The sequence below is a fragment of the Bos indicus x Bos taurus genome, chromosome 9 (genome assembly GCF_003369695.1).
Source record: "Bos indicus x Bos taurus breed Angus x Brahman F1 hybrid chromosome 9, Bos_hybrid_MaternalHap_v2.0, whole genome shotgun sequence".
In the NCBI taxonomy this organism is placed as follows: Eukaryota; Metazoa; Chordata; class Mammalia; order Artiodactyla; family Bovidae; genus Bos; species Bos indicus x Bos taurus.
In genome coordinates this window covers 28,550,015-28,568,112 of record NC_040084.1, presented here as the reverse complement: position 1 = coordinate 28,568,112, position 18,098 = coordinate 28,550,015, and positions in this window count along the sequence as shown.

Below are 18,098 nucleotides of genomic sequence, written 5' to 3'. Positions count from 1 at the left end.
AGGCTTTGGCATAGTCAATAAAGAAGAAATAGATGTTTTTCTGGAACTCTCTTGCTTTTTTGATGATCCAACAGATGTTGGCAATTTGATCTCCGGTTCCTGCCTTTTCAAAATCCAGCTTGAACATCTGGAAGTTCATGGTTCACGTACTCTTGAAGCCTGGCTTGGAGAATTTTGAGCATTACTTTACTAGCGTGTGAGATGAGTGCAATTGTGTGGTAGCTTGAGCATTCTTTGGCATTGCCTTTCTTTGCGATTGGAATGAAAACTGACCTTTTCCAGTCCCGTGGCCACTGCTGAGTTTTCCAAATCTGTTGGCATATTGAGTGCAGCACTTCCACAGCATCATCTTTCAGGATTTGAAATAGCTCCACTGGAATTCCATCACCTCTACTAGCTTTGTTCGTAGTGATGCTTTCTAAGACCCACTTGACTTCACATTCCAGGATGTCTGGCTCTAGGTCATTGATCACACCATCGTGATTATCTGGGTCGTGAAGATCTTTCTGTACAGTTCTTCTGTGTATTCTTGCCACCTCTTCTTGATATCTTCTGCTTCTGTTAGGTCCATACCATTTCTGTCCTTTATCGAGCCCATCTTTGCATGAAATGTTCCCTTGGTATCTCTAATTTTCTTGAAGAGATCTCTAGTCTTTCCCATTCTGTTGTTTTCCTCTATTTCTTTGCATTGGTCACTGAAGAAGGCTTTCTCATCTCTTCTTGCTATTCTTTGGAACTCTGCATTCAGATGCTTATATCTTTCCTTTTCTCCTTTGCTTTTTGCTTCTCTTCTTTTCACAGCTATTTGTAAGGCCTCCTCAGACAGCCATTTTGCTTTTTTGCATTTCTTTTCCATGGGGATGGTCTTGATCCCTGTCTCCTGTACAATGTCACGAACCTCATTCCATAGTTCATAGGGCACTCTATCTATCAGATCTAGGCCCTTAAATCTATTTCTCACTTCCACTGTATAATCATAAGGGATTTGATTTAGGTCATACCTGAATGGTCTAGTGGTTTTCCCTACTTTCTTCAATTCAAGTCTGAATTTGGCAATAAGGAGTTCATGATCTGAGCCACAGTCAGCTCCCAGTCTTGTTTTTGCTGACTGTATAGAGCTTCTCCATCGTTGGCTGCAAAGAATATAATCAATCTGATTTCGGTGTTGACCATCTGGTGATGTCCATGTGTAGAGACTTTTCTTTTGTTGTTGAAAGTGGGTGTTTGCTATGACCAGTGCATTTTCTTGGCAAAACTCTATTAGTCTTTGTCCTGCTTCATTCCATATTCCAAGGCCAAATTTGCCTGTTACCCTAGGTGTTTCTTGACTTCCTACTTTTGCATTCCAGTCCCCTATAATGAAAAGGACATCTTTTTTGGGTGTTGGTTCTAAAGGTCTTCATAGAACCGTTCAAGTTCAGCTTCTTCAGCATTACTGGTTGGGGCATAGACTTGGATTACTGTGGTATAGAATGATTTGCCTTGGAAACGAACAGTGATCATTCTGTCGTTTTTGAGATTGCATCCAAGTACTGCATTTTGGACTCTTTTGTTGACCATGATGGCCACTCCATTTCTTCTGAGGGATTCCTGCCCACAGTAGTAGATATAATGGTCATCTGAGTTAAATTCACCCATTCCAGTCCATTTTAGTTCACTGATTCCTAGAATGTCGACATTCACTCTTGCCATCTCTTGTTTGACCACTTCCAATTTGCCTTGATTCATGGACCCGACATTCCAGGTTCCTATGCAATATTGCTCTTCACAATCGGACCTTGCTTCTATCACCAGTCACATCCACAGTTGGGTATTCTTTTTGCTTTGGCTCCATCCCTTCATTCTTTCTGGAGTTATTTCTCCACTGATCTCCAGTAGCATATTGGGCACCTACTGACCTGGGGAGTTCCTCTTTCAGTATCCTATCATTTTGCCTTTTCATACTGTTCATGGTGTTCTCAAGGCAAGAATATTGAAGTGGTTTGCCATTCCCTTTTCCAGTGGACCACATTCTGTCAGATCTCTCCACCATGACCCACCCATCTTGGCTTGTCCCACGGGCATGGCTTAGTTTCATTGAGTTAGACCAGGCTGTGGTCCTAGTGTGATTAGATTGACTAGCTGTGAGTATGGTTTCAGTGTGTCTGCCCTCTGATGCCCTCTTGCAACACCTACCGTCTTACTTGGGTTTCTCTTACCTTGGGCATGGGGTATCTCTTCACGGCTGCTCCAGCAAAGCGCAGCTGCTGCTCCTTATCTTGGACGAGGGGTATCTCCTCACTGCCACCCTTCCTGACCTTCAACGTGGGATAGCTCCTCTAGGCTCTCCTGCTCTTGTGCAGCCATGATTCCTTGGGTGTGGGGTTGGTCCTCCCAGCCACCGCCCCTGGCCTCGGGCGTGGGGGCATGGGGTAGCTCCTCCCGGCCACCACCCTTGACCTCGGACGGGGTTAGGATATATTTATTTTTCATCTTTAATTGTTTTCTTTCTAATTTTGCAAGTGATACATGTTCATTTTAGACAACTAGAAATACATAAAAGGATAAAGTAAAAAATAACAATCACCCATAATCCACACCCTTCAGAGGTAATGACCATGAGCATTTGATGCGTTTACTCTCAGTGTCTACATATAATACATTTTTAATAGTTCAAGTATAATTGCCCCACAACACTATGTTAGTTTCTGTTGCACAACATAGTGATTGGATATTTCTTTACACTATAGAATCATCATGACGAAAAGTCTGGTTGCCGTGTGTCACCATACACAGGTATTATAATATAACTGATTAAATTCTCATGTTGTACATTTCATCTCCATGACTCATTTATTTTATAATTGGAAGTTCATACCTCTTAATCTCTCTTTACCTGTTTCATTCATACCCCACCCATTTCCCCTCTGGCAACCACCTATTTGTTCTCAGCATCTATAACTGTTTCTGTTGAATTATGATAGTTCATTTGTTTGTTTTTTAGATTCCTCTCATAACTGCAGTCATACAGTATTTGTCTTTCTCTGACTTATTTCACTTAGCACAATGCCCGCTAGGTCCGTCCGTGCAATTACCCATTTCTTTATCATTGCTCACATTGTTCCTCTTTGAAACCAAGGACCCCCATATCTTTATCTCTCTAATATTATTATTTTTAAAGACCTGGCATAAAAATTACCTTTGTTGTCAAAACTTATCTAACCTCTTCAGACAGAATTAATTTTTTCTCCTTGTTCTCCTTTTCTCATACTTTATTTAAAACAATCAATGCCATTATTATGCCTTCCTTTCTCTCATTTTCTCTCTTCCTTTAGTTCTGAGAGGACAAGGCTCTGCTTTACTCAACTTTGAACCTCCTTGCTTAACACAATGCTTGACTAAAAGGTAAGTAATCTTTATAATGAGCAATAGCAAATGAATTGGGCTTCCCTGGCAGCTCAGACTGTAAAGAATCTGCCTGCAAGGCTGAAGACCTGGGTTTGATCCCTGGTTGGGAAGATCCCTGGAGAATCTTGGCAATCCACTCCAGTATTCTTGCCTGGAGAATCCCATGGACAGAGGAGCCTGGTGGACTACAGTCCATGGGCTTGAAAAGAGTCAGACACGACTAACCACACATGCATGCATCAGATGAATTACATTATATCTACATTGGAAGATATTTTCCTCAAATTCTTGCTGATGTCCACGTTCCTTAATGAATAGATAAAACCATTTATTATTATCATTAATCAGCAGAGATTAACTGTTGAAAATGGAAATGCTGCTTAGGCAGTCCATTGATGGGAACTTATTTACACCAATGAGTAATGAGTTGGTTAGTCGGCCACCCTACCTGTCTGAGAGCATCCTCACTCCAGCTGAGACAAAGAGGATGGATTCTGGCATTGGCACTGGTGGGTTGGGGAAGAGACCTGAGAAGGAAAGTGGGGATTTTCAGACATAAGAAAAGAATTGTAACCTGTCCTCTGACATGGTGGTAGGGAGAAGGGCTTAGTGAGTAGAAGATCATTGGAAAGTGATACAATAAGTTGATGAGGGCAGGGATTCTAGTTTGAGGTATTTGTGATCTGGTCTCAGCTCCTCCATTCATTTTGAGTGTATTAATAGTTCAGGGCACTCAATCTCTCTGTAATTCATTTTGTCTCATTTATTGAGAGTTATAACATCACCTGTTTTATAAAAGTGTTGTAGGAATTAAGTGAAAATGACAAGTGCAGAGCTCAGTTCCTGGACGTTGTAAACGTTGTATAAAAGTTATAAATATTAATGTGATTTTTGACATTATTGAATGATGAAAAGGAGCAGAGTAGATTTGACAAGAACTTGGGAGTACAGAAAATGGAAGATAAAGTTAAGGAAAACAGAATCTCATATTTTTCAGTGTTGCTCTGTGGAACATGCAGTTGAATACGCAAATAAAGCTGACCCCTGAGTTTTGTACAGCACAATTCTGTCCACAAATATGTATGGGGTTCTTGTAATGTTACAGGCACTGTTCTGCATTCTGGGTATATAGCCGGAGAAGGCAATGGCACCCCACTCCAGTACTCTTGCCTGGAAAATCCCATGGACGGAGGAGCCTGGTGGGCTTCAGTCCATGGGGTTGCTAAGAGTTAGACACAACTGAGCGACTTCATTTTCACTTTTCACTTTCATGCATTGGAGAAGGAAATGGCAACCCACTCCAATGTTCTTGCCTGGAGAATCCCAGGGACGGGGGAGCCTGGTGGGCTGCCGTCTATGGGGTCGCACAGAGTCGGACACGACTAAAGTGACTTAGCAGCAGCAGCAGTGTGTGTGTGTTTGCACGCAGTTTACTGGGAACACTGATTGCCTATGAACCACATTGCATGTAACTCAAACTGATTTAACAATTAAAATGTTTTAAATAGTACAACCTGAAGGTGGATGTCATTACAATGGACATCATTCCCAGACACTAATTAGTAGGGGCTGTGACTGCCATTCAAAGAGTGTCAGAAATACAACCGTATTACAAAGATGTCCACTTAAGTCTTCAGTATTTGGAAAGAATGATGAAAAGTTGCTAAAATGATTGCTTTGTCTAAAATCGTGTGATTGCACAAACATGGAAATGTCTGTCACAACATAGAAGAAAAACCTCTTCCGATCAGTCTGTCAGGCAGATTTTTGTATTTTGCTGATTAATATTGAAATTCCTGCTGGATACTACTTACAAAACCCCTTTTATGTGTGTGTCTTGAAAGCATTTATTCTCGATCACCCAGACAGCCATGGAAGTATGCTTGGAACAAGGACTGGAGTTAGAAGGAGCATTGTGCTCTAGTCTCCATTGGTCTTCTTTCCTGTTAAGCCTGTAAATTACTGCCAGCTTGGGTCAAAACACTGAAGTGGTAGCCTGAGGCAGTTTCTATTCGCCTGAAAATTCATTAATCACTAGTTCCCTTAAAATCTAGCTGGAATCTTTAGCTGAAACATATATAGTTTCTTTTAATCATTTGTTTGTTTGGCAAGGATTGGTAGCATTGATTTTAGATGTATAAGGATATTAGTATCCTTTGGAAATGAAAGAAGTCATTAAAATTTTTAAAATATCATCTACTCATTATTATATTTTAATCGATATGATTGCTATAGAAGAAAGAACCAAAGTCTTTCATTTGGAATCTTTATGCTTTAGAATCAAAACAAGATCTTTTCAATAAGAGTACATTTAAGAGTCTATTTACCTTCTACATTTGAGAACAATAGGCCACAGAATATCAAACTGGGGGCTCCTTTGTTTAGAAGCCATAATGTGTTTATTTAAGTTACTCATATGTTTGATAATTGTTTCAGGAAAAAGGAGTAATAGATTCACACATTTATTCATCAAACATTTTCTTAATGCCTATTATGTGCAAGGTTTGTGCTGGATACTAGAGTACAAAGGTAACTGAAACCTGAAACAAGAAAGAAAACATACACTTAAGTGGATAACTAAAAATTATTATATTCACCACAAAAAGAAATGATACTTATGTGACCTGATGGAGGTGTTAACTAATGCTAAGTTGGTAACTGTATTGCAATACACAATCAATCAACGTGTTTCACACTTTGAACTTACACGATGTTATATGTCAATATCTCAATAAAGCTGGGGGAGAAAAGATCTATCAGGATAAAAGGATGTAAGTCCAGAAATATTCTTCCTTTAAATTCATGCCTCCCTGGTGGTGCAGTGGTAAAGAACTCACCTGCCAATGAAGGAGATTCAAGAGACATGGATTCCATCCCTGGGTCAGGAAGATCCTCTGGAGGAGGGCATGGCAACACACTCCAGTATTCTTGCTGGAGAATCCCATGGACAGAGGAGCCTGGCGGGCTGCCTTCCACGTGGCCTCAAAGAGTCTGACATGACTGAGCAGGGACGTGTCCACACTGTGGGCTCTGCTTTTTTTTCCCCCCAAATTCATATTAGAAACTCTTAGAAGGAATATAAGTTGTTTTCCGAGACACTTTTCTGAACCACAGATATTTTTCTGTCAATCAGCGCTGCAATTTTTAAGTAGATTTGAGCCAAGGGTGGAGCAGAAGCACTTAACAGTCTTTAAGAAGATTTACGTTAACTTGATAATAAAACTTCCTTCCTCCTCTAAAAAAACTGTTGTAGTAGATAAATCTTCCTGATACACTTTCTTATTTTGCCTGATCCTATGTAGTTATAAGTTCTTGAGCTTTTGCATTTGATTGAGGATTTTAACAAATTTTCAAAACTTATTTTTTGGTTTTTGAGATGAGCTAATTTAGAAATACTGTCCCACTCTTAGTTTAAAGGCTCAGGACTTCCCTGGTGGTTCAGTGGCTAAGATTCTGCACTCCCAATGCAGGGGGCCCAGGTCTGATCCCTGGTGGGAGAACTATACCCCATGTGCCTCAACTAAGACCCGTTGCACCCAAATGAATAAATAAATGAATATTAAAGGCTTATTGTTTTGTTTCCTTTTGCTACACTAGTTTTGTGTAATACCCTCTGTGGACTTTTTCTGTCATGCATTTTCAAATGAGGTACACATACTTTTGGATTTTACCAAGAGAAAGAAGAGAGTTTTCTCATTTGTGAGAGAGAGGTAATAATAGTACTTCACATAGACAATTCCTATGAAAGAATTTTTGTAAAAAATGTAAAACAATGTTTGACACGTAGTAAGGGCTAGAAAATGTAGTTAAGTAAGGAAAAATATATTTATAAAATACATAAATATTTTATACTTGATATAAAATTTATATTTTATATGAATATATTGATAAAATAAATATTTTAAAACAAAATTTATATTTTATCTTAAATTACATAGTTCATCTTATTTAACTACACTGATTGACCTCATCCATTGTTTTCTTGAGTGCTGTGCATTGACAAGTCAATTTATTGTCAGATTCTCTTTTGGCAGATAAAGGTAGCCATCCCCACATTCTTACTTGTCAGATAACAGTGAGAGCAAGTTTCAGCCAGATCATACCACACATACAGACATTTACTAACTAAATATTTAATAGTAAAATAACATACAAAACAATACAATATAAGACCAAATAACAGACATTTTACAATGTTCATTTTATAGTCTCTAGAAGATCCAGTTCTCCATTCCTTGGGGTTCTTTGAGTGGTACCTTGGATAAAAGATTTGGTAGAGTAAAACCCCCAAATTCTAGAGATACAATGTTTCAGTCTTACAGTCTCCTCAGATGCTCAAAATCACGGCGCTCGAGGCATTAGCCTCTGGTGCAAATTTTGAAGAGGTGCCAAAACACGTAGTAATCAAGAGAAATAATATTTTAAAAAATCAAAAGGAATGCAATATAATTTAACATGAATAAAATGTCAAATTTAAAAATAAAAAGTCATTGTTTTATATTTCTGCATCTGTGCAACAAGAAGTCATTTCCAAGCAGTCAATGGTTACCAAATTTTCAGAACAGTTTGTGAAGGTTAACAAGGGCATGTGATCTCACTGGGAAACATGAGGTTTATTTATGGTCATGTTTTTAATTGTAGAGATTTTATGAACTTTTATGTTTGGTGCAAAATATGAAAGAACGTTTTGGTGAGAGTATATAAGGATGCACCTTTTTCTTTGCTGAGCTTATGCTTTAATATAGCTCCATGGGGCACTGCTTTAAAACCCTTAGGAGTTCACCTTCTGAGGCAGAAAGGTGAGGATTGTTTAAGGTATCATCCTTACAGGTGAGGCTGCTTGCCTCCTGGGCTCATCTACCTTGCTTGCGTATGATAGGAGGAATGTCTATTAAAAAAGATACACGTGTGTATGTCTATGTCTGCCTATTTATCTATCATTATCTGTCTATCCGTACCATTTTAGCTAATCTATATATTTTGCATATCTTTAATTTCACCTTCAAGGGCTCTTTTCCAACATTCATTTTGCTAGTCCACGGGGCATTGTTTTCACCAATAAAAGCTCATTTTTGTGCTGCGGAAAGTGTGGAGAAAAGGGTATGCTCCTATACTATTGATGGGAATGTAATCAGTCACTCTGAAAAACACTATGGAGGGTCCTTAAAAACTAAAAACAGAGTTACCATATGATACTGCATGTGGCAATCCCACTCCTGGCTGTACGTCTGGAAAAGATGAAATTCAAATTTGAAAAAACAGATGCATCCCAATGAATATAGCAGCACTATGTAGAACAGCCAAGGCTTGGAAGCAACATAAATGTTCAGGGAAGCCCCTTCCCTCCTCCTTATTTCTTGCCTATTTATTTTCTGAGGGTTTTAGTCTATTTTTTTTTTTTTTTTTTACAGAATACTCATTGACTGATTAAGGATGAGGGAAACCAATTCTCAAGTTTCTGTGCTCTGGCTGGAGAGAAGTATATGTCTAGATTTCCAGCTGGTGAATGTTTTCTTCTGAGCAAGTAGCAGATGTGGGAGAAGGGCAAAGGTTTCTCTTTTTCTTTCAAACCAGCAGATCTGCATTGGTTAAGTATATATTATGCAGAGATCAGTAATTATTCTTCCCATCAAGTTATCAGTTCAAGTTTTTTCTGGATTCTGACAACAGGATGACTCTTAGTCCTGGTTAATTAATTTATTCTTTCATGAAATATTTATGGAATTCCTCCTACACGCTAGGTGCTATTTCAGTTCAGTTCAGTTCAGTCGCTCAGTTGTGTCCAATTCTTTGCGATCCCATGAATCACAGCACGCCAGGCCTCCCTGTCCACCACCAAGTCCCGGAGTTCACTCAGACTCACATCCATCGAGTCAGTGATGCCATCCAGCCATCTCATCCTCTGTCGTTCCCTTCTCCTCCTGCCCCCAATCCCTCCCAGTATCAGGGTCTTTTCCAATGAGTCAACGCTTCGCATGAGGTGGCCAAAGTACTGGAGTTTCAGCTTTAGCATCATTCCTTCCAAAGAAATCCCAGGGCTGATCTCCTTCAGAATGGACTGGTTGGATTAAGAGTCTTCTCCAACACCACAATTCAAAAGCATCAATTCTTCGGTGCTCAGCTTTCTTCACAGTCCAACTCTCACATCCATACATGACACTGGAAAAACCATAGCCTTGCTATTTAGGCACTGGGGATATAGGGTGAAATACCCCTGCCTCTATGGAGCTTAAATTATTGCTGTGCTTTTTTATTTTATTCTGTGAATTCATGGAGAAGAGCTGCTAGAACAATGTCCCTTGACACTGAAGTTCACCTGAAGACATGTAAGGCATATATAGTGAACTTTCATTTTTAAAGTCATTATCAGTTCAGTCCATTTAAATGCCCATAAATTGCTCATTAAAGAAATTAACATTTTAAAATAAAACTACGTATCTTTGTGTATATTTCCTACATGAACTCTCAAAATAATAATTCCTTTACTTCTTTAATATTTCAAAAGCATTTTAGATCATCTGCTACATTACTGATAGGCACATTTGACTCAGAAAGATTAAGTAACCTGATCAAGGGATATATTCAAGTAAGTAAAGGAGCTGAACCACAGTCCACACCTTCTGACTCCAAGCTCAGTACTCTTTCCACTACACTAGTCAAATTTGCAGTTCCCAGCACTTCTACATTGATGTATAATTCATCAGGTTCATAGGGCAACAGATAACAAACTCTTCTACTAAAACAATTTCAATTATGTGCTTCACAATTGAGTTACACAATGGATTATTGCCAAGATTGTCTGTCACTATTTCAAAATGTTGTTATTCAGTAACCTCTTGCTTCTTTTCCTGTTACAAATTGCCTGTTCTGAGACCTCAGAATTAATATTCTTTTGATGCTACATGCCTCCCTAGGAGGAAACATTCACTTGATTGTTATTGATAGGTTGAAAACATGATGAAGACTTCATGATGTTGTCTTGACCTGCTTTATATTAAAACTTCTGTTTTGTATTTTGGTCTCTTTTTTCTCCTGACAGACATAATTTAGGAATCTTGTAAGAAAGAATTTATCCTTTTTCTTTTACTTCAGAGTAGGCACTCAGATGGTAGAGAACCTGCCTTCAATGCAGGAAACCCAGGTTTGATTCCTGGGTCGGGAAGATCCCCTGAATAAAAGAATGGCAACCCACTCCAGTATTCTTGCCTGGAGAATTCCATGGACAGAGGAGTCTGGAGGGCTATACTGTCAAGGGAACACAAAGAGTGGGACACAACTTAATGACTAACACATATCACACAGGTAAAATGTAACTTTTTAGGTATAAGAGACTTTTTGTTTAGTCTTGATTTGTATATGGTAAATGTATCATTACTTTCAATATGTTACTAGAAAAATTTATCTTTTAATTCTAACCTCTCATTGTATGTATTTAATGGATCTAAGTTATTCATTTAACTTGATCTACTGAACATTCACCTTATACAAGGTACAAAATTAGCTCCTATATACTTGATTACTTCAGTTTATGGAATAGTTTTCAAGTTTCTGAACTGGTTCTGGGTCCTCAGAGCCTCTGATAATAAAAGATGATATGTTCCTTGGACATGCCTCCATCAGTCTCTTTGTTCACAAGGGAAAAATCCTACAATTTCATTTGAAACAACACACCAATGTATAGCAGAGTTAATTAGAGAGAAGCTTCCAAGCTAAAGACCTTAGTGCTGCTGCTGCTGCTAAGTCACTTCAGTCGTGTCCGACTCTGTGCGATCCCATAGACGGCAGCCCACCAGGCTCCACCGTCCCTGAGCTTGTCCAGGCAAGAACACTGGAGTGGGTTGCCATTTCCTTCTCCAATGCAGGAAAGTGAAAAGTGAAAGGGAAGTCACTCAGTCGTGTCCGACTCTTCGAGACCCCATGGACTGCAGCCCACCAGGCTCCTCTGTCCACAGGATTTTCCAGGCAAGAGTGCTGGAGTGGGGTGCCATTGCCTTCTCCGAAAGACCTTAGTAAAACAAAGCAAAAGAAAGTGAAAAGTATTGAAGCAACAAGGATTGTTTTTCCTACAGTCTGTGGTTTGAAAAAAAAATGGAATACTTAAACCAAGTCATAAAGATTAGGGGCAAAATTTTGAGGTTGGTTTTGTTTACACACTTCTTTACTTTCTAAAATATCCTTTTTTTTTTGGCTTTAGTGTTAAACTATTTAACTGCTTAAGGTAACTTATAAAATTTTACATAAAAATAGATATCCATGGGAACTTGCCATGTGACACAGAGAGTTCAACCCCGTGCTCTGTGACAACCTAGAGGGGTGGGAGATGAGAGGGAGGTTCAAGAGGGAGGGGACACTTGTATACCTATGGCTGCCTCATGCTGATGGTATGGCAGAAGCCAGCACAATATTAGAAAGCAATTATCTTCCACTAAAAAGCTAAGGAACATTTTACATAAAATGTGACTTACCTATGTCTTATTGAGCTTTTTTCTCTCTCTTGCTATGCTCACCATTAACCAGACTGTTTTGTTGCTATAAAACAAGGAACCTTTGGATTACATACCTCACCATCCCTGGTGCCTTTGTGTAATCTGTATTCACACTGCATGCTTAGCACTGCCTGTAATGAGGCTGCCTGAACCATGGTAACTCTTTGTAATTCAGTAAACAATGGAAAATAGACGGATCATTCTTTCTAGGGGTATGTTGTGGCGTAGTCAGCTTTCATTACAGGCTTTCTTGTGGAAGGAATGGGGATTAGATGCTGTAAACACAGGGTAGAATATATCTGTTCTCTCAAAAGGCCAAGTTGAAGAGCTGTATGAATCATTCTTAATTTCTTACAGACATTTTCAGTTTCTTTTTGAGACTTTAAAAAGAAAGGATAACCCTTCTTAACATGATTTCTTTCCATTTTCAGATCTCTGTAAGGGATTCTCATCTCTCTATTTAAATGGTCTTGAAATAAATATTTTTTTTATTTTATGTATTAATTCAGCAATGAGTAGCCAAAAGCTATATGACTATAAGTTACATTTTCCTGGGAAAAGGGGGATTGATTCTCTCATGCTTTCTTTTGAAGCTTAGTGTAAAACAAAAATATAAAGTTTTCTTTTGTGTATATGATTGTGATTGTGTGTCTGCTTAGTCCTTCAGTCGTGTCTAACTTTTTGTGACCCTTTGGACTATATAGCCCACCAGGCTTCTCTGTTCATGGGATTTTTCAGGCAAGAATACTGGAATAGATTGCCATTTTCCTCCTCCAGGGGAACTTCCTGACCCAGGGATCAAAGCTGTATCCCCTATATCTCCTGCACTGCAGGCAAATTCTTAATCCACTGAGCCAATGTTCAGTTCAGTTCCGTTCAGTTCAGTCGCTCAGTTGTGTCCGACTGACTCTGTGCGACCCCATGGACTGCAGCCAACGTTACCTAATGTCAAAATCAATCAAATTTTTATTTTGAAAAATTTTAACATTTTCACTGATTAAAAACTGGCAGATTATAATGCAGGAATTTACCCAACACCACTGTAAGCAGTATTTTCATATTCTCAGTGACCTGGATTATTTTCATCATTTCCTGGTACTTCTTGTTGCTTTGAAGTCATTTTCCCTGAAAGACATGCACTCTTTGACAATGGGGAATTTTTGTCATGTTTGCGTTCTGATGCAGAGTTTTAAGGCAGATTTAATCAGTTCTACTTTTACTCTTTTACAATCAAATTCACTACAAGCATATTTTCCTGTGATTGTATTTCTCTTGGAAGCATCTTGAATTTCCCAATTCCTTGTGATTGCTTTGACCAGCAGAGTTGGTGGAAGAGATAATAAGCCTGGGTTTTAACAGACTTACATGCTTCTGGTTTCTCTAAGGCTTCCATCATAGTCATGGGAAAGAAGTGGTCTGTCCAGGCAGTTTTTCCATGGAAATGATGAGAAGCACATTGAGCAGAATAATCCCAGATCATCTGCCCCCACCAGTACCAACCTAAAATAAAGTAGACTCCCAACCACAAACACATGAACTAAAAAAAGAAATTATTGACTTAATCCCTGAGTTTTGGGGTATCAGCAGCAACAGCTAACCAGGAAAAAAAAAATTTAAGAACTAAGGATGTATTTCTGTAATGTTGATCAATTGCTTACTATTACTAATGGAATGAGAATAAAATCAATAAAGCATATTTTAATACCTTGTGCATTATGGGCACAGGAAATTCTAAAAAATAACATGAATTTATTCTAGTTCAAGAGAAGTATGATTGAGTGATTAATATTTGGGTAAAATGCAAAAGTATTACATTTAAGTTAAAATGAGATAAAAATGTGAATTCAAGGAATAAAATAGATGAAGTAACTTCTGACTATTCAAGAAGAGATAGACCATGTTTTTTTTTTTTTTTAATGAATAATGATGGGAATCAAATCACTCTGGTGATTTGTGTATCAGGGTTCAACCAGAACCATTTCTGTCTATTCATCTGTCTACCTCTTTATATCAATTTCTCCATTTTTACAGAATAAGAGATTTGCCACAATGATTGGATTTAAGCCCAGGTGGCACAGTGGTAAAGAATCTGTCTGCCAGTGCAGGAGCCACAGGAGACTCGAATTCGAACCCTGGGTTGGGAAGATCCCCTGGAGGAGGAAATGACAACCCACTCCAGTATTCTTGCCTGGAGAATCCCATGGGCAGAGGAGCCTGGTAGGCTATAATCAATGGGGTTGCAAAGAGTCAGACACAATTGAACACACATACACACGTACACACACACACACACACACATACACATACACGCACATATACATTTGGATCTGATACAATTGTGGAAACTGGCTAAACAGTCCCTGTAAGTGGCAGCATTTGTATCTGGCCCTGGATCTTGAAGTCAACAAGGCAGCTGGTTGGGGAGGGGAAATGGGTATAAAGTTAGGAAGAACATGCATCCTTTCAGCATGAGCTCCAGCAAGAAGAGACTTGAATCCATGTCAGTTCTCACTGCCTCTAGTCTTAACATGGGCAACTTGTAGGTGAAGGTGGTACCTTGACCACAGAGCTAAACACACACTTGTCCCAGGAGCTGGAAGAGCTGAAGGAGCCGGTGACACAGTTACAGACAAGGTGAGCCAGCAGGGAGGCAAGGATGCACATGAGCCTCAAAATGTCTGCTGATCACTGCTTTTCTCCAAATTTTTCACAAGACCCTTTCCTGTGGCCACCCTTACCAGAAACAAACAGGGAAGAGAATTCTGGGGAAAATAGTGTGGCCTAGCCCAGTCAACACAATATGGAGCTATCACACTTTGGATACTTTCCCAAGAGTTTTTAACGGTCTATTTTAAAATGTCACGTTGACAATGCATCGGAATTTAGATTCTTCACAATTGTTTAAACTTAAGATAAGTAGTAGTTTTCCCTGTAAACTTAAACATGCGTGTAAGAGTACATAATTGGATAAATTTCTGTAGAAAGTATGTAAGTAAAAATATTTGAAGATCCCTGAGATAGGGTTTAGTTAACAGGCATTGTTAAGGCGGGAGAAACAAGTTGAGATCTGATGGACTCATTCCTCAGGGTGGGGAGATGGCTGTAGATGCAGGTGCAACTGGGGAACTTTCTGACCAGCCCCGAAAGTCAGCTCAGGACAGCAGATCTCCCATGGCTTGAGTGACTCTCCAGATACAATAAGAATGTTCCTAACTGGTGCCTGCTTCTCTCTAATCCTCTGAGCCTATCTTCTGCAGACCGCGAGGCTGGACATGTAGGCTCTGATCCTGATCAAAGAGAGCTCCAAGCAGTTGCTCTAGCCAGCCTTGTTCCTCCGCTCCTTGGGGAGGGTTCTGCCCCAGGCAGACAGATTTCCCAGGAAGTGCTACCGCTGCCAATTAGTTGCTCAGTCGTGTTTGACTCTTTGCAACCCCATGGACGGTAACCTGCCAGGATCCTCCATCCATGGGATTTCACAGACAAAAATACTGGAGTGGGTTGCCATTTCCTGCCCAGCGAATCTTCCTGATCCAGGGACTGAACAGGTCTCCTGCTTGGGAGGTGGATTTTTTACCACTGAGCCACCTGCAAAGCCCCCAGGAGGTGACCCCATGCTGTATGTCTGGCTCTAAAACAGCCAAATACTGTCTGGATTCTTAATGACATGGTGTGTGCACGCTCAGTCATGTCTGAGTCTTTGCAACCCCATGGACTGTAGCCAGCCAGGCTCCTCTCTCCATGCAATTCTCCAGGCAAGAATACTGGAGTGGGTTGCCATGCTCTCTTCTAGGAAATCTTCCCAACCCAGGGATCAAACCCACATCTCTTACGTCTCCTGCATTGGCAGGTGGGTTCTTTACCATAGTGCCACCTGGGAAGCCCTAACTCCACCCCTGGACTATTGCTTTAAAAACAAAAAACAAAAAAACAACTTTATCAAACCATCCTGGCTTGATAAACAATAGTTTTTGAGGGCAGGAGCCCACTCTCTCCCCTTTTGTCTGGCAAAGCAATGAAACTATTCTTTTCTACATCACCCAAAACTGTCTCTGAGATTGCATTCGTAGAGAGGTCAAGCGTTCAGTACTAAATTTAACTGTCGGGTCAATGATTACCCAGGTGTCTGAGGACATTCATTACCAAACTCCCCCAAGAGGGTGTGTCGGTTCTTCCCCAGCTCTGTGCTGAGTGGGCTGGACTCAGCTTTGTGATCTGGCTGCACCCCTGACGCCGTCTCTCAGGTTGCTGCCTGGCCACTTCCCTCTCTAGTTTTCCACAGTGACTCAGATCTGCACCTCACTCCTCAAAACATCATGCTGCACGTCTGGTTCCTATCCCTAATCTCTCAGCTGTCCTCCCCTCCTCCACACTCCTCAGGAAGGAGCAAGAGAGCACATTTCTCAGTCATGTATCTGCAAGTTATTTGTCCTCAGGGATCCTATTAAGCAGGTGCTTTGGTTGTATGAAGGGCTTTCCTGGTGGCTCAGATGGTAAAGGATCTGCCTGCAATGTGGGAGACCTGGGTTGGAAAGATCCCCTGGAGAAGGGGATGGATACCCAGTCTGCTATTCTTGCCTGGAGAATTCCATGGACAGAAGAGCCTGGCATGCTGCAGTCCCTGGGGTCGCGAAGAGTTGGACACAACTGAGCTTCTAACACTTTTGGTTGTATGATGGCTGCCAAATGAGAAAGTCATACATATGATGACAAGTGTAGTTATCTTTACAAAGATTAGTATGTGAAAGATCTCTATCCAAAATTGAAAGGTAGGTTTGACTCCTCTTAAAACTAAGGTAAGTTCTTAAAACTCTTGACTTAGATCAGCACAAAGCACGATTTCACCTTTGGCGGAGATGGAGGCAGCAGGAAATAGGACTTGAATCACATGGTGTTTGAATCGTGCAGGGTTACAGACTACATGTTTTGTGCCCTCAAAATCCCTATGTTGAAATCCTAATCCCCTGTGTGATGTAATGTGATGGTATTAGGAAGTAGAGACTCCAGAAAGTAATTAAGTCATGAAGGTGGAGCCCTAATGAATACAATTAGTGCCTTTACAAGAAGAGACAGGGGAGTTTCCTACCTCTGTTCTTTCATATGTAAGGATACAAGGAGAGGATGGTCATCTGCAAAGCAGGAAGTGTTCCTACCAGACATTGGATCTACTGGCCCCTTGTTCTGGGACTTCCCAGCTCCAGAACTGAGGGAAATAAATGTTTGTTGTTTAAGCCCCACAGTAGGTAGTCTCTTTGTGATCTCAGTCCTGACTAAGACTTGCTAATGTTGTTGAGCTGCTCAGTTGTGTGCGACTCTTTGCCACCGCATGGACTGCAGTACACCAGGCTTCCCTGTTCATCACTATCTCCTGGAGTTTGCTCAAAGGCTTGTAGTAAATTCCTTTTGTTCTAATCCCTTTCTTCTCAAGATTTGGTCTCATGTTTTGATTTCTCAGGTAGCTGGAATTACATGCTAGCTAAGCTAATAAATAAGAATTTGATCTGGTTAATGATCTGCTCATATTTATTTTTGCAAGTTAATAAATTGACATTCATTTTTCATTTAGAAAATTAGGTGTCAAAATTCCTTAAAGGGGGCTGACTAAAAAATTGCAAATATGCTTTAACATGAAGGCTGTGTGGCAGAGAGCTTAAGAGTTCAGCCTCTGGATCAGGACTGCTGAGGTTCAAATTTCATCTCTGCTACTTGGTAGCTGTATGACCTTGGCAAATTTGGGGACCTTGGTTTCCTGATCTACAAAATATGATGAGTTCAGTTCAGTTCAGTTCAGTCCCTCAGTCATGTCTGACTCTTTGCGACCCCATGAACTGCAGCACGCCAGGCCTCCCTGTCCATCACCAACTCCTGGACTTCACACAAACTCACGTCCATCGAGTCAGTGATGCCATCCAGCCATCTCATCCTCTGTTGTCCCCTTTTCCTCCTGCCCCCAATCCCTCCCAGTATCAGGGTCTTTTCCAATGAGTCAACGCTTCGCATGAGGTGGCCAAAGTACTGGAGTTTCAGCTTTAGCATCATTCCTTCCAAAGAACACCCGGGGCTGATCTCCTCTAGAATGGACTGGTTGGATCTCCTTGCAGTCCAAAATGTGATGAGTAATAGGATTTAAATGACAAATTTATGGTATGCATGAAAGGAATTACTTATTAAGTGCTTTGAATAGCATCTGGCAAGAAAAACACTATATAATCATAAGTTCATAACATT